This window comes from Canis aureus, chromosome 24, assembly GCF_053574225.1.
Source record: "Canis aureus isolate CA01 chromosome 24, VMU_Caureus_v.1.0, whole genome shotgun sequence".
In the NCBI taxonomy this organism is placed as follows: Eukaryota; Metazoa; Chordata; class Mammalia; order Carnivora; family Canidae; genus Canis; species Canis aureus.
Genome location: NC_135634.1, coordinates 31402670 through 31430197, shown reverse-complemented (window position 1 = coordinate 31430197; position 27528 = coordinate 31402670). Strand labels below are relative to the sequence as shown.

The 27528-nt window shown below is 37.8% G+C and overlaps 1 pseudogene; it reads right to left on the bottom strand.

Annotated features, from left to right (window-relative positions):
* Positions 1–431: 431 nt before the first annotated feature.
* LOC144296506 (large ribosomal subunit protein uL30 pseudogene) lies at positions 432–1281 on the bottom strand (annotated as a pseudogene).
* Between the last annotated feature and the right edge of the window lie 26247 nt (positions 1282–27528).

The window sequence follows — 27528 nt, the reverse complement described above, 5'->3', positions numbered from 1 at the left end:
ATCTCTAATTACCTAATTGTGTGAGCTCTGGTATAAGCAATCTCTTTTGTCCAAGTCTAGGTTTTGTCAGAACTATTGCTCAAGCACCCAGAACGAAAACAGCAAGGACCAGGAGCACCACCTGGTGGCCAGCACTATCTCCTGCGCACTCCCGGCCCAGCTCTGGGGTGCAATACAGGCTGTGAGAAGGACAAGATGTGCTCACTGCAAGTATCCTCCTGATATACAGGAAGAAATGCAGCATGATCGCCTAGAACGTGTACAGTAATAAGCTTCCATTCTTATTTAAGTGAAAACAAACCCAATGACAAATTCTTTAAACATAATAGGAAGCCAAGTCAGGAAATGGGAACTAGCCGGTGGAAATAGAATCACATTTGGTTTTCTGTGTTAATTTCTAGAAACAGAGGCTCCCCTTTCTGGAAAAGGACTCTTTTCTGAGATCGACTTTATTTTTGTTTTTTCCATTTGAAAGCAGTCATTGATTAACTGACCAGATTACAAAAATAATCATGGTAGATACCTTAGTTCATCCTTTTCATAAGCCTATTGATCTGGTCTTCCCTGTCGCCAGCATCTCCACCTTCTACAAAATGAGTGGTCTTTTTCTTCATTCCACCACGTGGAGAAGATCATTTGAAGGGCCATAAAAAGTTATTCGCTTCTTTGAAACGTTTTCCAATGGTATAGATCTCATGACTCAGATCCTCCATGCAGATGATGCCGTATTTACCAAGAGATCGGGGGATGAATGTGTGACCGGTCAGGGCAATTCGCTTCTTGTTGATCTTGCCATAACCACGCTTGTGGATCAATTCATTCGCTGACTTCAGGTTTGGGACCCCCCCCCCCCCGCCCATGCTATATATGGTTCCACAATCCTTAGCATGTTACCTGGAGCCTGTTGAGCTTAACAAAGGTGCCATTGAAGATCTGGCGAAGGCAAAGAAGCTGCAACACCTTTCAAACCTTTGGGCTCACACCACTGATACCTCTGATCCTGATGACAAATGCCAATTTGGGTTCTGCAGGCACATAGAAGTTGCCACCTTTTCTCGCCATCCTCGCCGTTCGAATCTCAGTCCTGTACATCTGCCTGTATTCCTTGTGGGAAGGCTGAGCTTTTTCATAGATAAGCTTCCTCCTTGCCTTTCGAAGCATCTTTTGTGCAAACTTTTTTCTCAGATGTTTGATCTTCAATTCTGCGAAATTCCTTTGCCTTTTCTTAAGGGTTTCTGGCATAGCAGGAACCTTCTTTTTCTTCTCTTCTGCGCCCTCCATGGTTCCAGCCGGAAAAGAGGACCTGAGATTGACTTTAAATGCATTCAATACTGTCAATGAGCAAAGGAGCAGATAAATACCTCGTTTACAATGAATGTTTTAGCTCAACGTAGTAAGAGAAAAAGCCAATGAAATGGAAAAGTTTTGGAGTTAACAATCGTGGAAGAGCTGTCTTGAGACACGCTAGAAGCTGAAAGCACTCTGAGCCGTCTCAGTCTTGTGAGCCCATAAATTTCCTTTGATGCTTAAACTTGTTAGAGATAAATTTCTATTACCTGTACCCCCAAAAAATGCATATTAACACGTACCACATTTTGTTTACTGTTTGTTCACTTTAAAAATTGTATTTTTCTTTTTCCCTGCATTCCAGGAGAACTTTTCAAGTGTGTATTACACTTAACTTAAATAATCTATTAATGGTGAGTTATTTGTTTTTCTGATACTAATACATGACTCAACTGTGGTATGCATTTTTATTTTTCTTCGAGGCTTCTCAGTATCATATGCATCTCCATAAATCTTTCTTTCTCCTCTTAATCTTTCTCTCATTAATCTTTTGTCTTTGATTTGGTCCATATCTTCTTGAATTTTATTGAAAGACGAAGCAAACACTAGGTAAAATTCACTTATTTCTCTGTGATAATAAATATTTCTCAAACAACTCCAAGCATGCATGTATAATGAATGCTATGAAAGCTGTATTTTGAACTTTTGTCTCTTTTCACAGCCTCAGATTGATTTTTCCCTATTTACACACCTTGAGCAAGGACAATTCTATCTTCTGGAATCACCTTCTCGATGTGCATCTCGTTTATGGCAATGCCTTATCACAGATCATAAGCTGGAAGACCAGCAGACAATAATCTACATGAACACTCAGTGATACAGCAGTCTAAGGTGACAAGACAAAATCCTTGGGGAGCCCCCAAGAAGCAGAATTACCTGTGTGCAGTTTCTTCTCCTTGTTTTGGTGAAATTACGGAGTGAAAGAGCAGCTTTCTCCATTAAATCTTATCTTTGATTTGACCTCACACCACAGTCCCCAGGTAGCTGTTCCTGGGCTTAACCTGGAGCCTCTATGGGTTTGGAAAGCCCCGAGGCCCCTCTGGCTTTCTGCCAGATAGATCACCACAGGGACCCTGGCCCTCCCAGTGCCTCCCCTGCTCTGCGTGTGTCCCAAGAGGCACATGGCTCCTGAGGCTCCTCAGCCGGCCATCACACGTATCCTTTGATCCTTCCAATTAGGGTGTGTCATAGGCAGAATTCTGGTCCATTCAGATGGACCTCAAGATCTCCATATCCTAGAAATGGGTTTCTTCAGCCAAACACTGATGTAAATGCTGCTGCAAAGGCAATTTATAGATGTTAAAATCCCAAATCAGTTGACCTTAAGACAGGAAGCCTGGGTGGCTCAGTGGTTGAGTGTCTGCCTTTGGCTCAGGTCATGATCCCAGGGTCATGGGATCGAGTTCCGTATCGGGCTCCCTGCAGGAGCCTGCTTCTCCCTCTGCCTATGTCTCTGCCTCTCCTGTGTCTTTCATGAATAAATAAATAAAATATTAAAAAAAAGAAAAGGTAGGAAGGCTATCCAGATATGCATAGTCTAACAACAGGAATCCTTTATTTTCTTTAATTTTACTTATTTCTTTATTTAATTTTATTTTTTTTCTTTACTTAATTTTAATTCCAGTATAGTTAACATACAGTGTTGTATTAGTTTCAGGTGTACTATCTGGTGATTCAGCAATTCCTTAGATTACTCAGTGCTCAAGATATGTGTACTCTTAATCTCCTTCACCTCTTTCATCCATCCCCCACCACTTCCCCTCTGGTAACCATCTATTTGTTCCCTCTAATTAAGAGTCTGTTTTTTGGTTTGTCTCTTTTTTTCTTTGTTCACTTGTTTTGCTCCTTAAATTCCACATATGAGTGAAATCATATGATATCTGTCTTTCTCTGAGTGACTTATTTCACTTAGCATTATACTCCCTAGCTCCATCCAAGTTGTTGCAAAAGGCAAGATTTCATTCCTTTTTATGGCTGAATAATATTCCACTGTATATATTATATACAGTGGGATATATACACTGTTTATATTATGTACAGTGGCCATACAGTGAATATATATATATATATATATATATATATATATACACAGTGGAATATATATAATATATAATATATACAGTGGAATATATATATATATATATATATATATATATATATATATACACACACACACACCACATCTTCTTTATTCATTCATCTATTGATGGACATTGGGCTGCTTCCATAATTTGGCTATTATAAATAATGTGTATCTTTTCAAATTAGTATTTCTGTATTCTTTGGGTAAATATTCAGTAGTGCAATTACTAGATCATAGGGTAGTTCTATATCCAGTTTTTTGAGGACCCTCCATACAGTTTTACACAGTGGCTGCACCAGTTTGCATTCCCACCAACAGTGCCCAAGGGTTCCTTTTTCTCCACATCCTCATTAACACCTGTTGTTTCTTGTGTTGTTGATTTTAGCCATTCTAACACGAGTGAGGTGAAAGTTCATGTAGTTTTGATTTGCATTCCCCTGATGAATAGGGATGTTGAACATCTCTTCATTTGTCTGTTAGCCCTCTGGATGCCTTCTTTGGAGAAATTTCTGTTCATGTCTTTTGCCCATTTTTTAGCTGGATTATTTGTTTGGGGGTATTGGTTTGTATCAGCTCTTTATACATTTTGGATACTGTCCTTTATCAGATATGTCATTTACAAATATATTCTCCTATTCAGTAGGTTGCCTTTTAGTTTTGTTGGCTGTTTCCTTTGCTGTGCAGAAACTTTTTATTTTGAGGTAATCCCAGTAGTTTATTTTTGCTTTTATTTTTCTTGCCTCAGGAGATATATCTAGAAAAATGTAGTTGCAGCCAATGTTAGAGATATTACTGTCTGTACATGCTCTGTTCTAGGATTTTTATGGTTTCAGGTCTCACATTTATCTCTTTAATCCAATTAGAGTTTATTTGTGTGTATGGTGAAAGAAAGTGGCCCAGTTTCATTTTTTTGCATGTAGCTGTCCACTTTTCCCAACACCATATGTTGCAGAGACTTTTTCCCGTTGTATATGCATTCCTCCTTTTTCGAAGATTAATTGACTATTAATTGTGGGTTTATTTCTGGGTTTTCTATTTTATTCCATTAATCTATGTGCCTATTTTTATACCAGTACCATACTGTTTTAATTAGTACCATTTTGTAATATAGCTTGAAATCTGGAATTGTGATTCTTCCAGCTTTGTTTTTCTTTATCAAGATTGCTTTGGCTATTTGGGATCTTTTGTGGTTCCTGGCAAATTTCAGGATAGTTTGTTCTAGATCTGCAAAAAATGCTGGTGGTGTTTTGACAGGGATTGCATTATATAGTATAGATATTTTAACAGTATTTGTTCTTCTAATCCATGAGTATGGAATGTCTTTCCATTTCTTTGTGTCATCTTGAATTTCTTTCATCAGTGTTTTATAGTTATCAGAGTACAGGTCTTCCATCTCCTTGGTTAAATTTATTCTTAGGTTTTGTATTATTTTTGGTACAACTATAAATGGGATTATTTTCTTAATTTCACTTTCTGCTACCTAATTATTAGTAAATAGAAATGCAACAGATTTCTGTATATTGGTTGTGTATCTTGCTATTTTACTAAATTCATTTATCAATTCTAGTAGTTTTTTGGTAGTATCTTTAGTGTTTTCTATATAGAGTATCATGTAATCTGCAAATAGTGAAAGATTTACTTCTTTATCAATTTGGATGCCTTTTATTCCTTTTTGTTGTCTGATTGCTGTGGCTAGGACTTCCAGTACTATGCTGAACAAAAGTGATGAGAAAAGACATCTTTTGTTGTTCCTGACCCTAGGAGAAAAGTTCTCAGTTTTTCACCATTGATTATGATGCTAGTTGTATGTATTTCATATATGGCCTTTATTATGTTGACATATGTTCCCTTTAAACCTACTTTGTTGGGATGCCTGGGTGGCTCTGCGGTTGAGCATCTGCCTTTGGCTCAGGGTGTGATCCTGGAGTCCAGGGATCAAGTCCCACATCAGGCTCCCTGCATGGAGCCTGCTTCTCCCTCTGCCTGTGTCTCTGCCTCTCTCTCTCTCTCTCTCTCTCTCTGTCTCTCATAAATAAATAAATAAATAAATAAATAAATAAATAAATAAATAAATAAATAAAATCTTTAAAATAAATAAATACATAGACCTACTTTATTGAGGGTTTTTTTTATCATGAATGGATGCTGTACTTTGTCAAATGCTTTTTGTCCATCTGTTGAAATGATCATTTGATTTTTATCTTGTCTCTTGCTGATGGGATATATCTTACTGATTGATTTGCAAATATTGAATCAATTGTGAATATGGGCCCATTTATTCTTTGCATCCCAGGAATACATCCCACCTGATCATGATGAATGATATTTTTAAATGTATTATTGGATTCACTTTGCTAATATTTTGTTGAAGATATTTGCATCTGTGTTCATCAGAGATATTGGCCTGAGGTTCTCTTTTTTTGTAGTGGCTTCACCTAGTTTGGTATCAGGGTAATACTGGCTTCATAGAGTGAATTTCCTTCCTCTTCTGTTTTTTAGAAGAGTTTGGAAAAAAAATAAGTATTAACTCTTTAAATGTTTGGTAGAATTCACCTGTGAATCTGTCTGGTCCTGTACTTTGATTTGTTGGGAGTTTTTTGTTTACTGGTTCAATTTATTGCTGGTAATTGGTCTCCAAATTTTCTATTTCTTTCTGACTCAGTTTTGGGAAGTTATGTTTCTAGACATTTATTTACTTCTTCTAAGCTGTCCAATTTGTTGGCATGTAATTTTTCATAATATTCTCTTAAAATCCTTTGTATTTCTCTAGTATGAGTTATTTCTACTCTTCATTTTTTATTTTGTCTATTTGAGTGTCCTCTCTCTCTCTCTCTCTCTCTTTTGATGAGTCTGGCTAAAGGTTTATCAATTTTGTTGATCTTGGCAAAGAAGGAGTTCCTGGTTTCACTGATCTGTTCTATTGTTTTTTGGGTTTTTTTTTTCAGTTTCTATTTTGTTTATTTCTGCTCTAATCTTTATTATTTCCACTGACTTTGGGTTTTGTTTGTTGTTCTTTTCTTACTCCTTTAGGTGAAAGATGAGGTTGTTTATTTGAAATTTTCTTGCTTCTTGAGGTAGGCCTGTATTGCTATAAACTCTCATAGAACAGCTTTTGCTGCATCCCAAAGATTTTGGATCATTGTATTTTCATTTTCTTTTGTTTCTATGTATTTTAAATTTTTTCTTTGATTCCTTGGTGGTCCATTTATCACTTAGCAGCATATTGTTTAACCTCCATATATTTGTGTTCTTTCCAGATACTTCCTTGTGGTTGGTTCCTAGATTCATAGTATTGTGGATTGAAAAAGTGTATGATTTTGATCTTTTTGAATTTGTTGAGACTTGTTTTGTGACATAATATGTGATCTATTCTGGAGAATGTATTTGCACTCGAGAAGAATGCGTGTTCTGCTGTTTTAGGATGGAATGTATCATTCAAAGACTTCAAAGACACTGTTTTCTTGGTTGATTTTCTGTTTGGATGGTCTATCCATTGATGGAAGTAGGGTGTTAAAATCCCTACTATTATTATATTACTATCTATTATTTCCTTTGTGTTTTTATTAACTGCTTTTAGCTCCTATGAGGTGTGCAAATATATTTACAATTGCTTTATCTTCTTATTGGAGTGTTCTTTTTATGATTATAAAGTTTTTCTCTCTCTCTATTGCTATAGTCTGTTTTAAAGTCTGTTTTGTACAGTATAAATATTGATACTCTGGCTTTCTTTTCATTTCTGTTTGCATGATAAAAGCTTTTCTATTCCTTCACTTTAGATCTGCAGGTGTCTCTAGGTCTGAAATGAGTCTCTTGTAGGCAACATAAAGATGAGTCTTACTTTTTTTAATTCATTCCTCCCAAAAGGGTGCTGTCTTTTGACTGGAGTATTTAGTCCATTTACATTTAAAGTAATTATTGATAAGTATGTACTTATTGCCACTTTGTTATTTGTTTTATGATTGTTTTTGTAGGTTGTCTCTATTCCTTTTCTCTTTTTCTTTTCTCTAATAGTTTGCTGGCTTTCTGTAGTGATAGACTTGGATTCCCTTCATTTTATTCTTTGCATACATATAACTGGTTTTTGATTTGTGGTTACCATTAGGTTTGTATATAACATCTTCTGCATATAGCAGTTTATATTAAGTTGATGGTCACCTAAGTTTGAACGCATCTTTTACTTCTGTCTCCACCACATTTTAGGTATATGGTGTCATACTTTACATTCTTTTATTTTGTGAATCCCTTGACTTATTTTTACAACTATATTTATTTTTACTGCCTTGTGTTTTCTACTTTTACTACTCCTATTTATGATCTTTCTTTTCTACTCAAAGAGTCCCCTTTAACAGTTGTTATAAGGCTGGCTCAGTGGTGATAATACCTTTAGCTTTTGTTTGTCTGGGAAACTATTTATCCTTTATTCTGAATGATAACCTTTCTGGATAGAGTATTCTTAACTAGAGTGATTTTTTTCTTTCAGCTCTTTGAGTGTTTATGGTACTTCTTTCTAGTCTACAAAATTTCTACTGAAACACCAGCTCTTAGCCTTAAGAGGTTTCCTTTGTATGTAACTGTTTTCTTTTTCTCTTGCTGCTTTTAAGATTTTCTCTTTATCACTACTTTTTGCCATTTTAATTACTATTTGTCTTGGTGTGAATCTCCTTGGGTTGATTTTGCTGGGGATTCTCTGCGGCTCCTACATCTGGATTTCTGCTTCCTTTCCTAGATTCAGGAAGTCTTCAGCTATTATTTTTCCAAATAAGTTTTCTGCCCCCTTTTTTTCTCTCTTCTTCTTCTGGGATCCCTATAATATGAATATTATTATTGGTATTGGTAGTGTCACTGAGTTTCCCTAAGTCTATTTTTATTTTTAATTTTTTTTCTCTCTCTTGTTCAGCTTGATTGCTTCCCATTACTCTGTCCTCCAAGTTACTGATCCATTCTTCTGCTCCCTCTAGTGTACTATTTATTCCATCTAGTGTATTTTTAATTTCAGTCATTGAGTTCTTCATCTTTGATTGGTTCTTTTTTATGTTTTTTATCTCCTTATTCAGGGTCTTACTACAGTCCTCCTCCCTTTTACCAAGTGAAATGAGTAACTTTATAATCACTGCTTTAAATTCCCTTGTATCTATTTCATTTAGGTCTCTTACTATGATTTTGTCCTATTCTTTCATTTGGGACATATTCTTCTGTCTCTTTATTTTGTCTAACTCATGGTGTCTGTTAGGAAAGTCAGCTATGTCTCCCACTATTGAAAGTAGTGGCCTTATGAAGAAGAGGTCCTGGAGGGCCTGCAGTGCACTGTCCCCCGTTCACCAGAATCTGGCACTTTAGGGAGGTCTCCTATTGTGTGTACTCTGCTATTGTGCCTGAGCCACTTTTGCCTTCAGCCCAGTCATCTACAATGGCTGTCTTTGCCTGTTGTGGGCAGGGTTTGGTGCCACTTTGCTGTTAGTGGGTCAGTTTGGAGCCACTTTGGACTTGAGTTTTCCAGGTGTTTGCCAGAGATGCAGTAGCACTAAACTGCAGGATGCTTTCTCTGTGATGTACCCTGAGAAGCTTTCATTGGTGAATGGGGCCTGTAGTCAGACCAGATGCCTGTCCCCAGCCCACTGCTGGGGCCACAGTCGGAATAGTATATGTAGTTATTTTCCCCTCTCCCTGGGGCAGGAGTCACTTTGGAGTGGTGCTTGACCCTCTCAGGGACCTGACACACTGCTAGGTTTCTGGCACTACTTTAAGTGGGCTCCAGCCAAGGGTGAACTGGAGGGGGCAGGTCCACTAGAGAACACAGGGGTAAGGCGTACAATCTTAGCAAGGTTTTCTTGGATCTGTTGTGGGAGGGGACTTGAACTTCAGACATGGCTGTAGAGGGCATGTCTGCAGGAAAACACAGGGGGCAGGCCGAGCTGTTATCAAGTTAAGTGGCAAGTGTAGCTTTGTTCTTGGTGAACAGCTCCTTTGTTCTTGGTGAAGTCTCCCGAAGATCCTTGCCCTTCTAATGAGGGTTCTGTGATTAATAAAATAATTCTGCCTCCTATATTCCTTAGGAGTTTTTCAAATGGCTGCTTCATGCTGTCTCCTCAAGGCTGTTTGTTCCCTTATCTCTCTAAGGGCAAGGACTCAGTGTTCTATCACCCTCCGGACTCTCCCAGAGCCAGGCTCACTGATTCTCAGTGTTCTAAGTGTTAAGCCCAACTGATTGTAGGAACTCAAGAAATTGGGCTCCTCTGGTTTTCAAAGCCAAATGTTCTGGGAATTTGTCTTTCTTTCTTTCTTTCTTTCTTTCTTTCTTTCTTTCATTTCTTTCTTTCTTTCTTTCTTTCGACTTTATTTATTTATTTGAAAGAAAGAGAAAGGAGGGGCAGAGGGGGAGGAAAAATCTGAAGTAGAATCTGTACTGAGTCCTGAGCCTGAAGTGGGCTTGATCCCATGACTGTGAGATCATGACCTGAGGCAAAACCAAGAGTCAGATGCTTAAACCACTGAGCCACCCAGGAACCTGGATTTGTCTTTCTACTGCAGGCTCCCCATACCTGGGATGCCAGTGTGAGGTCTGTTTTTTTTCCTTTCTCTCTGCTATCAGTGTCCTTCCCTCCCAAAAACAGTCCTGTGAGTTCATTTAGCTCCCAAATGCATATCCACCCCTTGATATGGCCTCTTCTCTACATTTAGCTGTAGAGAGTCTGTTCCGCCAGTCTTTGGGTCACTTTCTAGGTTATTTATACTGATGTGGGTGTTGTCTAGCTGTATCTGTGGGATGAGGTAAGCTTTGGATCCTCCTACTCTACCATCTTCCCCAGAAGTCCTCAACATGAACTCTTTAAAATAGAGGGTTTTCAAGCATAAGAAGGATTTTATGTGTCCTTTCCAGCTTGAAGATGGAAGGCACACATGAGAAGAATGTGAGTAGCCTGTAGAAACAGAGAACAGATCCCATATGCAACTAGCAAGGAGATGGAGACCTCAGATTTGCAACTAACAAGGAAATGGGGACTTCAGACCTACAGTCAGGAGGAATTGGATTTTGGCAACTTGAATAAGCTTAAAAGTGAATTCTTTTCCATAATCTTCAGCTAAGAGTCCAGCCTGGCCAACACCTTGATTTTAGCAGTGTGAGACCCTGAGCAGAGAACCCAGCAGAGGCCATTCTGACCCACAGAACTATGAGCTAATAAGTAGAAACTGTTTTAAGCTGCAAACTCCCCAAAGCAATTGAAAATGAACACACAAGTGTGTTAGCAGGTTTCTTCTAGGATCTCCTCTGCCCTCTTCCTGGAGTTCTGCAAATTTCTTATGAAAGGAGCTTCAACCCTCAGCATTGCCTTCAATCTGGTCCTATCAGCACTATAAGTAACAAAATTCCTTGAGATGGTATTTCTACTTTACAGATGAGGAGGAAAGCTCAGAAATACTAATTTGCACAGTATTATACAGCTACTTATTTTTAGAGCTAGGATTTTAATGCAAAGAAAAAGCTTATCTTTTTTCAACATTGCTAAGTTTCAGTGATATGTCTTTGCCTAAACTAGGAAAGTCAAACACATGGTAAGCTTTTCTCTACTTCCTTCTCCTGCACCCATGTCAAATATTTCCCATCTATCATAGTGCTCTTGGTCTCAGTCTAGATGGAGCTTCAGAATCCTTCTTAAAACAGAGGTCCAGAGGGGCATCTGGGTAGCTCAATCAGTTAAGAGTCTGCCTTTAGGTCGAGTCATGATCCTGGAGTTCTGGGATCCAGCCCTGCATCAGGCTCCCTGCTTAGCAAGGAGTCTGCTTCTCCTTCTGCCCCCCATCCTGCTCATGCTCTCTCAAATAAATAATAATAAATAAATAAATATCTTTTTAAAAACCCCAAAAAACAGAGGTCCAGAAACTAGGGTTAGTTCCAGTGATCGAAGTTAGTATAAAAATGAACACATTTTGTTCATGAATTGGAAAAATGTATATTGTTAAAATGTCCATACTATGCAAAGTGATCTATAGAGTCAATGCAACACCTATCAAAATTTTAATGGAATTCCTTACAGAAATGGAGTAAACAGCCCTAAAATTTGCACAGAACCATAAAAGATTCCAAAAAGCCAAAGAAATCTTGAAAAAAGAAGAACAAAACTAGAAGCATCAAACTTTCTGATTTCAAAATATAGTACAATGGCCCAAAATGGGCTGGTACTGGCATAAAAACAGGCATATTGACCAATAGAACAGAATAAAGAGCCCAGAAATAAAACCACACACATACAGCTAACTGATCTTTGATAAGAATGCTAAAAGCACAAAATGTGGAAAAGACAATCTCCTCAATATGTGGTCTTGGGAAAACTAGATAGCCCACAGAGAGAAGAATTAAATTGGAACCTTATTTCACATCATATACAAAAATCAACTCAAAATAAATTAAAAACTTAACTAAAACCAGAAACCATAAACTACTGAAACCATAAAGCTACTAAAAGAAAACACAGGGCGAAAGCTTCCTGATACTGGTCTGGGCGATGTTGTTTTGAACATGGCACCAAAAACACAGGCAACAAAAACAAAGATAGACAAATGGGATTGCATCAAAATAAAAACCTCTGCATAATAAGAAAACAAAGGCAACAAAGAAAATAAAGTTAAAAGGCAATCTACAGAATGGGAGAAAATATTTGAAAATTATACCTGATAAGGGGTTAACATTTAGAATATACAAGTACTCTTACAACTCAACAAAAACAACAAAACAAAAATCTTGATTTAAAAATGGGTAAAGGATTTAAGTACATTTCTCCAAAGATGATATCTAAATAGCCAAAAAAGCTTATGAAGAGATGGTTAACATCACTAATCATTAGCAAAATGAAAGTCAAAAACACAATGAGATATCATCTCACACCATTAGGATAATATAAATAATAATAATAATAATAATAATAATAATAATAATAAATGTTGGCAAGGATGTGGCGAAATTAGAATCCTTGTGCACCATTGATGGAATTATAAAATGGTGTGACCACTGTAAAAAAGAGTACAGTTTTTCAAAAAAGTAAAAACAGAATTACCATATGGTCTGGCAATCTCATTTCTGGGTTTTAACCAAAAGAATAGAAAGTAGGAGGATCCCTGGGTGGCTCAGCTGTTTAGTGCCTGCCTTTGGCCCAGGGCGTGATCCTGGAGTCCCGGGATCAAGTCCCACATCAGGCTCCCTGCATGGAGCCTGCTTCTCCCTCTGTGCCTCTCTCTCTCTCTCTCTCTCTCTCACGAATAAATAAATCAAATCTTAAAAAAAAAAAGGAATTGAAAGTAGGGTCTTAAAGAGGTAGTATCATACCCATGTTCATAGCCACATTATTCACAACAGCCAAGAGGGGCTGTCCAAAGGGCCACTGACATATGAGTGGATAAATAAAATGAGGTATACACACACCATGAAACATTATTCAACCTTAAAAAGAACGGAAATTCTGTCACATGCTATAAGCATAGATGAACCTTAAGAAAATTAAGCTAAATCAAATTAGCCACTCACAAAGGACAAACACTGTCCAATTCCACTTATATAAGTTATGTATAGTTGTCAGATTTATGGAAATAGAAAGTAGAATGGGGGTTACCAGGGGCTGGGAAGTGGAGGAAATGGGTACTTCTTGTCAGTGGGTGTGGAAGTTCCATTTTTCCAAATAAAGAAGTTCCAGAGATCTGTCGCTCAACACTATGAGGATACTTAATAGTACTGAACTGTACAATTAAAAATGGCTGTGATGATAAATTCTAGGTTGTGTGTATTTGCACAGTTAAAGGTTAACATTTTTTTTTAATCAGAGGGGAAAAAAGACACATTAAATATATACAGAAAAGCTGTTATTTAGAAACATAAAATCGTCTAAACACCTCAGCTAAAAGGTGGAAATAGTCAGATTGAGTAGAAAAATAGGACTCTGTTATGTTCTGCCTATGAGAATGCCGGTCCAGCTTTGTTTGGATTATCATTAGCATATGTCTGGTGTTTTGGGGGTTTTTTTACTTTAAACATTTTTGTCTTTATATTTATTTATTTTTATATAAATATATAAATATTTTTATTTATTTAGTCATGAGAGACATAGAGAGAGAGAGGCAGAGAGAGAAGCAGGATCCATGAAGGGAGCCTGACGTGGGACTCGATCCTAGGTCTCCAGGATCATGCCCTGGGCTGAAGGCAGCGCTAAACCACTGAGCCACCCAGGCTGCCCTGTCTTTATATTTAAAGTGTCTTGCTTGCAGGCAGCATACAGGATTAAGAAACAATAAATTGAAACTTTTCTAAAAATAACAAAGAAAATCAAACCACAGACCCAAGTAGCTCAGAGAACCTGAAGCACATAAAAAAATCCTGAAGGCAGCCAGGGACGAAAGATACATTCAGAGAAACAAAGATAAGAATAAAAGCAGACTTCTCATCAGAAAATATGCAAGTGGGAAGATGATGCTAGAGATTTTTCAAGACTGAAATATTTCCTGTCTTAGATGCAGACAGAATAGAAAAAAAAAGAGGCTAAACATGAACTGTGAACCAGTAATTGCAGAACAAGTAATTCCAGGTGTGAGAAAATACAGGAATAAAGAGGAAGCTTATAAGATCTAACGTTTTATTAAGTGCTTATTATATTTCCTGTACCATAATAAAGCCTCGGACACTATATCAGTAATTTCTCATGACTATGTGAAGTGTTATTACCTCCATCTTACAAATGAGGTATAGGTACCAGGATAATTGTCAGTCCTTCAAAAAACCAGAGAAGCTGTGTGTCCTGGTATTTCTGAGACCACATGCACCGTATTCCTGCCCTGTGGGCAAGGCAACAGTAGAAGCATCAAGAATCCTGGGGATCTGATAGGTGGGGATCAGAAGATAATGTTTGGCAAGATGTGAGCAAACAGGAAATTGCAGGAAGTAGGATAGGGAACACCAGAAATGAGAAGGCTGAGAACAGAGCTGGGGCAGGAAGAGATCCCTAAAGGGGCGGAGGTTTTGAGAGTCATGCTGCATTTCCTTTTACCTGCCATGCAGCTGAAAGGGTGCACTTTCTCAGGGGCTGCTCCAGGCTCTCTCAGCTCTCAATGAGCATTTCCTAAGCACCCACTGAGTGGATGACACTCTCAAATAATTTAATCAGAGGCAAACAAATTAAGGTAAAGGATTAAAAATAACATGAAACAGCAGAATTTTAAGTTCCAAAGGAAGAGCAGACTGTAAAAACCACAAAAGCTTTCTGGTAAGGTTGAGATTTGCACTGTTTCATAAAAGAAGAGCAAGACAGAGGCAAATCAGTGAAAAAAAAAAAAGTACATTCCAGGCAGGAGGGAAGGCCCAGAGTTGGAAATTCATATTTCATCATGAACATTATGCTGATAGGCAAAGGGACTTTGCAAAAAAGAAATATCAAAAGTTAAGATTGGAAAGATAAATGCCAGAATTTGTGAACTCTTGACTTTTGGTCTTTAGGGCAATACAAGGTGTTTCATTTTCCAACCATTTCCTATCTCTCCATCAGGGTCCCACAATCTGATGTCAGAGCTTTGACCTCATAATCCCATAATTCTACCGTCACATGCATGACAATGCCATGAAATCACCACGGAGGAAAGGAAGTAAGAAAACTAAAAGCACACTACCATGAGTGTTCAAATACTTTTCTTGAATTTTAGAAGTTGAAAAAAGCCAGATTAATATCCTGTTTGATTTGAGATATTCAAGGTTTATGAAACAAACTGACTAGAAATAGCCCATAACAAGGCATTGCCATGTTCTTAAAGTTTCCCATGTGGTTCAAGAGCCTTATAATCTACACCTTTCAATGAAACATATGGTTTATATGTGAAGAGATTCAATGACTTAAGGTGGTTTAGAATTGCTCAGCTATCCCTTCTGTCTCACTGAGACCAGAGCATTCCAAGTGGCTTTAGAAGATGTTTTTGCAAAAAATTAAAAATAAAAAATAAAAAAGAAGTTGTTTTTGCATAGATTCTAGGGACCCAAATAAAATTGTCAAGAAAAAAATGGTGAGTTCTCTGTTTCCTTCCCATGCGAAACTTAACCTGGAATCCCTAGTGTGCCTCATTTCAAGGTTCACAGAAACATCACCTTTGGGAATTCAGAGCATAACTTAGTTCATCTCATTATGGCTGTACAACAAAGCCCTAGTTCTTTAGCTTGTGAAAGGCAGAGCCGCAATGTTCTTTGGGTTTTAAAAGAATATAGATTCTACAGTGAAGCTGATTAGAATTCAAATCCTGGCTCTGCCACTTGGAAAGAACCTGGCTGTTATTTTCAGTCTCTAAGACCCTTAACTCCTTCTGTAATATGGGTCCAAAATGCCTGCCCTCTTAGTGTTACGTTGATGGATAAACCAAATGAGGTGAGGTAGACTAAGCACTAGCCATAGTGTAGGCCCATGGGATGCACGTCATATCCTCTTTCTCCTCCTGTTCCCAATGCAAAATTTAATTTTAAAATTATAAAATTTCCCTTGGGTATTTATTTAAAAAATAAGCCTGAAATTAAATAAATACCACATGTAACATTTCTAGAAACTGAGTCAAAAAGGCATTTAACATCTATTGCCATTAACCTGCAAAGAAGCCACAAAAATAGACCAAGGAAGAAAGTGTGAAGATCTCATTACAAATAAATTTAGAGACAGCTTTCTCCTTCCCTAAGGCAAAAATGTCTCATGATCTTAATTAAACTTTTCAAAATTCATCTTAACTCTTCCTTCCATTCCTTTGAAGTCTTTTCTGATTCAAGTTGTCTGGCTTTCTTCTCTCTTATCTATTATCTGGAGCATCTATTAAACATGCACAGGTACATATTCTGTGTATGTGTTAGTGTATATATGTGTCCCTCCCTCCCTCTTTTCCTTCCTCCAACTCCTGCTTCTTGCCTGAAAAAAATTATTTGAGCCCCTGGAAAAAAATTGTGATTATATTGCACTTCTATAGGAGTCCCTTCATTATTTTGCTGCCCACCGATTGATGTTCTGAAAATAGAACTGTGGGGTCATTGCCATGGCAGGCTGTGACTAGACTTCTTATCTTTACAGATTTTTAGATGGCTCTTAATTACCTGTAGAATAGGTACAAATTACTTCTTTTGACATTCAGGGTCCTTCCCACGTTCATCTTTTGCCAGTCCCATTGCATATGGCCTTCTGGACATTCTGGATAACACACTGTTCCTTAAACACACTAGCCTTCCAGAGAACACTCCTGTTAGTCGCACATACCCATTGCCTTTGTCCATGCTGTATGATCCTTGAAATGCCCTCTCCCCACACTGCTTCCAAACCTGGTGATTGTCTCCTTACAAGGATGCTTTGGTTCAAATGTCCTTAATTCTCACTTTCCCTGAGCTAATGACTCCGTCTCCTGTGCCTCCAGCAAACAACAATGAGAATTACCACCTGTGGCTTTAGTTGGTGGTGTGCAATTCTTCCCCAACAGAACATAGTTTTTATAGTTTTTTATTCATATCCATCACCCCAGTGCTTTCAGTGCATCATTACAATCTCAGGACATGGGGAGGACAAAAATTTTATGTAAATTTTACTAATGAAAACAGAAATTGTTTTATTTTTATTTTTTAACATTTTAAAAAGTAGGCCCCACACACAACATGGGACTTGAACTCATGACCCTAAGCTCAAGAGTTGTATGTATCTACTGACTGAGCCAGCCAGGCACCCCTGAAAACAGAAATTAAATTCAACATGATTAGATCCAATAGTTACTGATGGAAAAAAACAAACAAACAAAAACAGGATTTATTTCTCTTTTATATGTCTGGAGCAATTGGTGCCCATGATGTCAGGGATTCAGGCTCCTGCCACTCTGTCATGACCCCATGCATACCTTTTTTTCACCCCCCATTTTCGCCTCAGGATCAAATATAGTTGCACCAGCTCCAGCCATCCCACCCACATTCAATCCAGCAGGAGATAGGAAAGGGAAGAAAAAGGGCACACTTCTCCAATTAGAAATACTTCCTGGAGTGCTGTCTGGGTGGCTCAGTTGTTAATTGTCTCTTGGTTTGGGCTCAGGTTATGATCTTGGGGTCACGAAATCAAGCCCCACGTCTCCAGGTCCATGCTCAGTGTGGAGTCAGCTTGAGATTCTCTCTCTCCCTCTCTCTCTCTGCCTTTCCCCTACTGCTTGCACATGCTGCTCATTCTCTGTCTCTCTTTCTCTCAAACAAGAGAGAGAGAAATAAATAAATAAAATCTTTAAAAAACAATTCCTGGAAATCATATTACCATTTCAATTTCTTGGTCAGAAATTAGTAAACTGACACCTAGCAATAAGAGAGTTTGGGAAGTGCAGAATCTAATTATCTCAAGTTTCGTTATGCAAACTACACACATACTTATGAAACTGAATCCCTGCAACCGCAATGACTTATGATAATTTGAAGTTATGCTCAAGGCAAGTTAAAATGTGCAACACATTTAGCATTAATTACTCTACATTCATGCATACATTTGCACGTGTATTTATAGCTAAGACTTAAACTTAACCATGTATTGGGATTACTCCAATCACTGCTTCTGAGATTGCCTCTGTCTCCTTGTGGCAAAATTATTCCCCTAGCTTTGGTTGTTAAACAGGGCACCCCGTTACTCCCTGATGGAGTTAATGAAAAACGGCTCTAAGCATGGTATGTGACTTAATTGTAATCAAGAAATCCATTTAGTTATATTACTTAAAGAAATCGCATCTCAAAATCACCATACCCCAAGCCAAATCCTTCCCTTCCTCCCGTGCTCTCATCTTAATGATGGCACCACCATCTGCCCACCTGCTCAATCCAGAAACATGGAAATCTCTCTATATAGTCACTAAGTTCTGTTGATTCCTCCTGTTTCAAACCCTTCCTCCCTCTACTCCCTTACCACCATGTTCTTAGTGCAGGCTCTCACCCTGCCTGGTTTCCTCCTGTACTTGCTCCTGTACTTCTTCTGTACTGTCCCCATCAGACTCCTGCTTCTAGTCATAGCCCCTTCCTCACTGCTATCAGAATGACCTTCCAAATTACAAGTGTGTTGTTCTCTTGCCTTAAATCCTCCCTAAGAGTCACAGGAGCAAGCCCATACTGGTTAACTCCTACTCCTCCTGGCCACATGAAGAATCCTATCAATCCTTCTGGCTCCAGCTACTGGTAGTTCCCCTTATTACCATAAATCCTTGCTTTGGGGAGCCACTTGCCACTTCCAGAATGCCATGTGACATTCCCACCTTTGCACATGCTATTCTCTTGGTCCAGAAGGCTCTCTACTCCTTTTCGCATCTTTTTCTTCCCATTCTCTGCTGGCCTGACCTTTTCCTCGTTATCCTCCAAAAGCCAGCTCAGACATCATTCCTCTGTGTAACCTCTGCCCATCATCCTGCTCCCACTCCACTGAAGAGTAAGGCCTGCCCTCTGTTCCATTCTCAGGAAACATATGCTTTCATTATAGGACTTATCACAGTTTTTAAAAACTCTATCTCAGCTAGGTTGCAAGACATTTCAGAACAAGAATTTTAATTGTGTTTATACCTGTCCTCAGAATCTTGCACAAGACCTAACCCGTAATAGAATCTTAGTAGAATGGAAGACTAAAACATAAATTAGCATGTATTGTGTTTATGCCTGCATAATTTTGTGTGGTTGAAAATTATCTTTTTTTTTCTACTTAAAACTATATAAGAATGTTTTATTTCATAGGGACTGCTGAATCAAGCTCCCTATAATATTGTAAGTTTTAATAAGCATCTATTATTTAACTGTTCCCTACTTTTTAAAGTATTTCCCTATTCCTAGACATTTGTATTATTCTCATTTTTATATTTCACATTTTGATGAACATTAATGTTCATGAAACTTTGCATTTCAGAATACTTCTTTAGATTTTTAGAAAGAATACAACTAAGTCAATGCATATGGACTCTTTCTGGAGGGTATGGACATATTTAAGGGTCATGTTACATATTGCCAAATGGCTTGCTAAAATGGTTAAACCCATTTGGATTTACAAAAGCAGTATATGCAAGTGAGCATCACATCTTAAGGGCTATAAGCCAACTATAAAGCCCTTATAGCAGAAGGAAATAAATTTGAGGAATTTGGAAACAGCATGTGCAAGTAATTATTGGAGCTTCGCAGAGCTAGGTAAGAAGTAAGGGTAAACAGAAAATAGTTCTTCAAAGAGGGTACTTCTCTGAAAAGAAGTAAGAGTAGACATATTTCCAAATCATGAGGGACAATATTATGAGGAAGAAGAATCAGACTTTCTGTTTCATTTACAGAAAACACCAATAGAGTAGCACTAGCTACTATTTATTGAGCATTAGTTGTGTGCCAGGCACTGTGCTAAGCATTGTAACTATACTAGTTACTGATTCTTCATTTCGCAGGTAGACAAATAAGACTTCCAAAGGTTTAGTCATTACTAAGAGTCACAGAGGTAACTGATAGCAGATCTGGTATTCATAAATCCAGGTTGTACTGATTCTAAGACCATGTTTCTCACCATGACACCAGGACTTTACAAACTTTTCTGTCAAAGTAAGCCTAATGGTAGAGAAAAGTGAAAGCTGATCCCTGAGATATGTAGAATATAGTAGGTAGAGCTAACTCCCTATCATGTCCATATGTTCATATCATCATTCACATTGGCCAAAAGGAAGAAGTAACCCAGATGTCCACCAATGGATAAATGGATAAACAAAATGTGTTGTATTCATGCAATGGAATTCATACAATTCTTTAGAAGAAAGGAAATCCTGCCACATGTTACAATATGTGTCAAAGACATCATCCTACCTGAGATAAGCCAATCACATTGGATAAATTGGATAAATATTATCCAGTTCCACTTACATGCAGTATCTGAAGTAGTCCAACTCATAGCAACAGAATGTAGATGGTAGCTACCAGGGGCTGAGGGGAGGGGGAAGGGGAGCTATTTAATGGGTACAGAGTTTCAGTTTTGCAAGATGAAGAGTTTCTATAAATCTGTTTCACAGCAATGTGAATATACTTAACACTACTAAACTGTACCCTTAAAATGGTTAAAATGGTCAATTTTATATTATGTGCTTTTTACTGCAGTTTAAAAATCTAGGTACATTTTTATATTATATTTCATTTTTATATTTACCATAACAACATTGTCCCCCTAACTTTCCAATAAAAATGATCCTCTAGGAAGATGTGCAATTTAACTGTAGCTTTGCCTATCCCTGCACGTCACATGCCCAGTTTGAGAAGCACTGCTTGGCACTACACTTGCAAGGAATCCCAACTCCCTTTATTTATGCGAGGGTATGGACTATCATTTCTGTATCTTCATCCAGAGGAACAATTGGCTTTCATCTTTCTGGTTTTAATTCTATTGATTTCTTTGTATCTTTATGCTTTCTTTTTGACTACTTGGAGTTTAATTTGTTCTTCTCTTTCTAAATTCTTTTTTTAAGATTTTATTTATTTATTCATGAGAGACAGAGAAAGAGAGAGAGAGAGAGAGAGAGAGAGAATGGGACACAGGCAGAGGGAGAAGCAGGCATGGCCATGCAGGGAGTTCGAAGTGTGGGACTCCATTGGGGTCTCCAGGATCAGGCCCTGGGCTGAAGGCGGAGCTAAACTGCTGAGCCACCCAGGCTGCCCCTCTTTCTAAATTCTTAAGGTGGAATTTAGATCTTCTTTTTCTAACATAGGCATTTGGAGATATAAATTCCTGCCTAAGCATTTTTTATAGCTGCATCCTATAATTTTTAATATATTTTTGTTGTCATTCAGTTCAAAATATTTCAAATTTTCCTCGTGATTTAGGCTTTCATCCATGAGTTATTTTGGGCATGTTATCTAGTTCCTAAATATTTGGGGATTTTCACATATCTCTGTTGTTGTTTTCTACTTTAAATCTATCATCGTCAGAGAACTTATTTTGTATCATTTCCATCCTCTTAAATGTTTTGATACTTGATTTATGGCCTTGAGTATAGTCCTTCTCGATGAATTCCATGTGTACTTGGAAAAGAATGTACTTCTGTTATTGTTGGATATAATGTTTTAGTTGGTCAAGTTGGCCAACTGTTTTTCCTTTCAGTTCTATCAGGTTTTGTGCATTGTGAAGCTCTTGTTATTAAATGAATATATATTTAGAATTATTATTTTCTCTTGATAAACTGACTCCTTTGTTATTATATACTTTCTCCCCTTGTTCCTGGCAATAATCCTTTTTCTGAAATCTACTTTGTCTGATAGGAATGTGGCCACTCCAGCTGTCTTTTGATTGGTGCTTGCATCATATATCTTTATTCATCCTTTCCTTTCTATTTATATTTAAAGTGGGTTACTTGTGTCTGCAAACAGCTGCATCTTGGTTTTTTGTTCAATGTGACAGCCTATGCATTCTAATTGGAGTGTTTAGACCTTTTAAATTTAATGTAATTATCAATATAGTATAATTTGAAAGTTGTTAACGAGAGTAAATTCTGAGTTCTCATCACGAGGTTGATGTATCTATAGGAGATGATGGATGCTACTTAAATTTACTGTAATCATTTCTCAATATATGTAAATCATTATGCTGTACATGTTAACTTTTACAGTGCTGTATATAAATTATATCTCACTAAAAATGAAGACAATAGGTGAAAAAATTATTAGTGCAGTTAGATGTAAATATACCATCTTACTATTTGCTTTAAATTTGCCCCACTTGGTCTTTGTTTCTTTTTTCTTGTTTTGGGTTGGATTTTTTTTTTTTTTAATATTCCATTTTATCTTCAGTCTTGGTTTATTAGCTACGCCTCTCTGTTTTTCTGCTTCTCATCTTTCTTCTTGTTGGCATTTCTGTTTTCATTGTTGCTCTAAGACTTGCAATATACATCCTCAACTTACTTCAGTCTCTCATCAAACATCATACCACCTCACCTACAGCATAAAAACCTTACAACAGTATACCTTCACTTCCCACTTCCAATCTTTTGTGCCATCTTGTAATATATTTCACTTTCATAAAGCCCTCAATACATTGTCATTAATTTTGCTTTAAGCATTTTTAAATGAGAAAAAGTGTGTTTATATCTACCTACCTATTTATGATCCTTGATAACTCTTTAGTGCTTTACATAAATCTGATAGCATTCTTCTACCGCCCAAGGAAAGTTTATCATTTCTTTTAGTTCAGATCTACTGGTAATGAATTTTCTCTGATATTGATGATCTGAAAAAAGTCTTTACTTCACCTTCATTCTTAAAGGATACTTTTCATGCAGATATAATTTTAAATTGCCAGATTTTTTTCCTTTCAGAACTTTAAAGATTTTGCTCCATTATTTTATTAATTTGTTAGGGCTGCCATGCAAACTACCACAGACTGGTGGCTTAAACAACAGACATTTACTTGTTCCTACTTCTAGAGGCTAAAAGTCTAAGATCAAGGTGTTGGCCAGATTGGTTTCTTCTAAGGCTTCTCTCTTTGGCTCCCAGATGGCCACCTTCTTGCCATGTCTTCACATGGTCTTTTCTCTGTACATTTTTGTCCTTACCTCCTCTTCTTGTAAAGATACCAATCATATTGGATTAGGACCCAGCATATGATCTTATTTGATTACCTCTTTAAAGACCTATCTCAAAATAGAGTCACATTCTGAGGTGCTGGGGTTTAGGACTTCAACATAGGCACTTGGGGTGTGCACATTCAGCCTGTAACAATTATTTTTCTGACAAGAGTGTGCTAACACTCTTAGCTTTGATTCTCTGTATATCATGTCTTTTTTTTTTTTTTGCCCTGTTTTTAAGATTTTTCTCTTAATCACTTTTTTTAAAGATTTGTTTATTCATTTGAGGGAGAAAGAAAGAGTACAGAGGGGCACAAGGAGAGAGAGAGAGAGAGAGAAAACGAGAGAGAGAGAGAGAGAAACTCTAGCAGACTCTACACTGAGCACAAAGCCCAAAGGAGGGCTCTATCCCATGACCTGGAAATCATGACTGGAGCTGAAACCAAGAGTCAGAGACTTAACCAACTGCACCACCCAGGCGTCCCTCTCTTTGTCACTTTTTCTTCAACAATTTGGTTGCGATGTGTCTTGGTATGGTTTTTCTATGTTTATCCTTCTTGAAATTTGTTGGGATTTTTAAACCTGATGCTTATACTTTTTATGAAATCTTAGATATGCCAGCCATTATTTCTTGATCTATTTTTCTGTTCCTTTACCATCCCCAACATTCTCCTCTCGTTCTGAGACTCAAATTTTACATATGGTAAAGAATTTTATTTTAGTTCTTAATTTCTTTAGTCCTTATAATTCTATGCTTAGTTTTAGACAGTCTCTATTGCTTTGTCTTTAATTTCAAGTTTTTCTTCAATGTAGCTAACCAGCCATTAATGCTATCCAGTTTAATTTTTTTCCTATACTGTATTTTTAATTCTAGAAGTTGCATTTAGGTCTTTTTTTATATCTTCCATTTCTTCTTTGCTTTCCACTAGTTTCTTGAACATATGGAACATATTTCCAGAGATCTTAAAATCTTGGTTAATTCCATTATAGTTGTCATTTCGTATCTGCATCCATAGAGTTTTCTCCTGAATAAATGTTATATTATCTTACTTCTTTGTATGTCTAATAAGGTTTTGTTGAATGCCAGACATTTTGAATTCTACATTATTGGTCCTGGGTTTTGTTGGATTCCTTTAAATCAATTGGGACTTTGTTCTGGCATGCCTTTAATTTACTTGAAAGCAATATGATTCTTTCATGGCTTGCTTTTTAAAAAGATTTTATTTAATTGTTTGTTTCTTTATTTAGAGAGAGAAGGTGAGAAGGGGGCATTGGGGAGGGGAAGAGGAGGAAGCTCAAGCAGACTCTGTGCTCTGACACAAGGCTCCACCTCATGACCTTGGGATCATAACCTGAATGGAAATCTAGAGTTCAATGCTCAACTGACTGGGCCAGGCCACTCAGGGACTCCTAAAGACTTACTTTTAAGTGTTCTAAGAGTGGGTTCAAATTAGCTTTTGTCTCTGAGAAGGTGCTGAATGGGAAGAAGAATCAAGTCCCACGGCAGAGTGAATGAACAGGAATAGGACTCAGGAGACAGAAAAGAGCAAGAGGAATGAGCTAAATCAGGGAGCCAAGACCAGAGACCAGCAGACCTGAGAAATTGCATTCCTGCAAAAGTCAGCAAATATTTAAATTGGGTAGGGGTGGGAGGAAAGTTGTGTTTACATGTTAAACTGAGCTAGGTTCTGGGCTTAGATGATTATAACAGGTTTCTCATTTATATTCAGAAGTAGAATGCGATGTGGGACATTCTCTTGGTGCAGGCAAGCATCCTTGGTCTCCACCCACTTAAAGGAAATAACCTGCTCCTTTTGCTTACCAAAATTGCTGCTGAACATTTGCAAAATGCCCTCTAGGAGGCATTACTCCCTCCATTGAAAACCACTGTTTTGGGATTTCAGGATTTGAAATATGCTTCTTATTCAGCTCTTTCTTGGCCCCAATTCCTCATCTTGCCACAACACCAGGAGATTCCCAAGAGCCCTTTCCTTTGTATACTCTTCCTGGATGAAGAATTCATTCAGTTCTGTGGCAGCAGCTGCTTCCCAATGCTCGTGATTCCCAACTCAAATTTCCAGCTTTCCCTTCTTCTGTCTGCCTCTTCCTCTCTGTTTAAAGTCTGTTCATCCTTAAAGGCTCAGCTCAAGTGCTGTGCACTCCATGAAGACTTCTCCCTTCCTCTTGCCTTTGGAAATACTGCCTAAGGCTTAGTTCTTAATTGTACAGAATTCCTCAAACTGTAGTCATGATTGGCACCTAAAAATCTGGGAAATGGCTTTTTTTTTTTTTTTAAGTAAATGAGGATTTGAAGGCAACATCCTCAAAAAAATATTTTACTGAGCTTCGTCAATTATTTTCATTTACAAACACCCAATGTTTGTAATATACATTGTAATGTGCATTTTAACAAGCTTTCAGAGGGATTTTGTTATAAACTGAAAATTTAAGATCCGTGGCCTTGGTCATTTCATTTGCATCCCAACTGGTATGTAAACTCTTTGAATGTAGAAATCCTCTTTAATGGTTGGAAGCTAGCTCTATGCTGAGCACATAATTGGAGTTTTCAGTTTCCAATATCGGGCATTAAGGATTAGTGGGACCCAGGTGTCTTGTTGACAGATTTTAGTCTTCTGCATAATCTGGATCAGCCATACTCTTTGATATATGTAACTGATTATGTTTTCTGGGCCTTATATACAGTGCTTCAGTAAAATGCTCTATCAAAGAAGCTTCGGGACAAATAGACTGGCCTTTCTTTTAACCAGTTTGCTGCCCATAATCTCATCCTATGCAGAAATTCTGAAGCAGCCACTGCCTGGGACACAAAGAATAAAACTGGTTCTTGTTTTCAAGGAACTTCAAGTCTAATAGATGAGAGAGATAGGTAAACAAATAATTGCATAATAATCAAAGCATGTAAGAGGTACAGAAATATTGGTGGAGTCAGGAAACTAATATCTGAGTTGAATTTAAAAGAATGAGTAAGAATTAATATTCAACCAGGCAGGAAAGAGCAAGCCAAGCCAAGAGAACTGCCTTCGCAAAGGATAGACAGGTAATTAACAGGGTTTTATCAGAGAATGAATAGTAGGGCAACCCTGGTGGCACAGCGGTTTAGCGCCGCCTGCAGCCCAGGGAGTGATCCTGGAGACCCTGGATCGAGTCCCACATCAGGCCCTCTGCATGGAGCCTGTTTCTCCCTCTGCCTGTGTCTCTGCCTCTCTCTCTCTCTGTGTGTCTCTATGAATAAATAAATAAATAAAATATTTTAAAAAAAAGAGAGAGAATGAATAGTAGGTGCAAGAGTTTGATGAAAGAGAGTAGTGAGAATGAAGCTTCCTCCTGGCCTTGGGTTTTCTCATAGGAGATTCGAAACCCTGGTGGGGTATATTTGTGGGAATAGTCCCTTGAAGCCACTTTTTTTCTCCCTTTACTCAGAAGCAGACAGTTCCAGATGGCATGGCCCCAAGCATCTCACTTTTTCCAGCACAGCTTCCTCTAAAGCCCCTGGGGCTATACCTCTGGTCTCCACATTCACTGGAGAGCAATGACTTTCAAAGAGCTTTGATTGCCACCCCCAGGAAGGAAGAAATACATCTTATGCTGTGACCTAGAACACACATATGCAAATATAAAATTGAAGCACGATTTCTACAAAACAATATTTCCACTGTTGCCTGTGATCACTTTGATATTTTGTTTCCTAGTCTATTCTATTAAAAGAAATTAAGGCTGGGTGGCATCCACTAAGTTGATCTCACAACCCAATGAGCCATAACTGGCACTTTGAGAAACACTACCCTGGAACTCACATTTTAGTTTGGAAGTGTTGAGAAACAGCACAGTATGGTGGCTAAAGACTTAAAACTCTGGGAACAATGGCCCTTTTCACCTACTTATCTGTGTGGTCTTGAGCAAGTTACTTAATCTTTCTATACCTCAGTTTCTTTGTCTGCAAAATGAGATAAGAGTAGCTACTGGGTAGCATTGTTGTGAAGATTAAATTATAGATACAAATAAAGATATAGACATAGATATATACCCAGAAAATTGCCAGCCATCTACTAAGTGCTGATTAAGTGTTAGCCACCAATATCTTCCTCCTCTTCCTGCTCAGCATCATCATCAATGATGCTTCTTGTTATCCTATCCTAAAATGAAGAAGCCAAATGCAGCACCACTGGTGGGTGGGGGTGGGGACAATACCAAAAGTTTTATTTATAAAGCTGTACAAAATAATGCAGTGTGTGGGGGCAGGGTGGAGGCCCTACTCTTGCTGCTGTACCCCTGTTTCCAGGGGAGAAGAGGAGAGAGACTCCTTTTTTCCATTCATGGTTTAATATTCCAAATAAAGTGACTGCTGCGTCTGAAATGATCCCTCTGCTTGCGACTAACAAACATTTTATTTCCTCGCTCACTTTTGTGACCACCTAGAATCCCACACTTCCAATGTGCAGAGAACTTCCTTCTTACCACGCATGTTGGGGACCATTAGAATGTCTATCTTTAGAAGGCAAGATGGAATT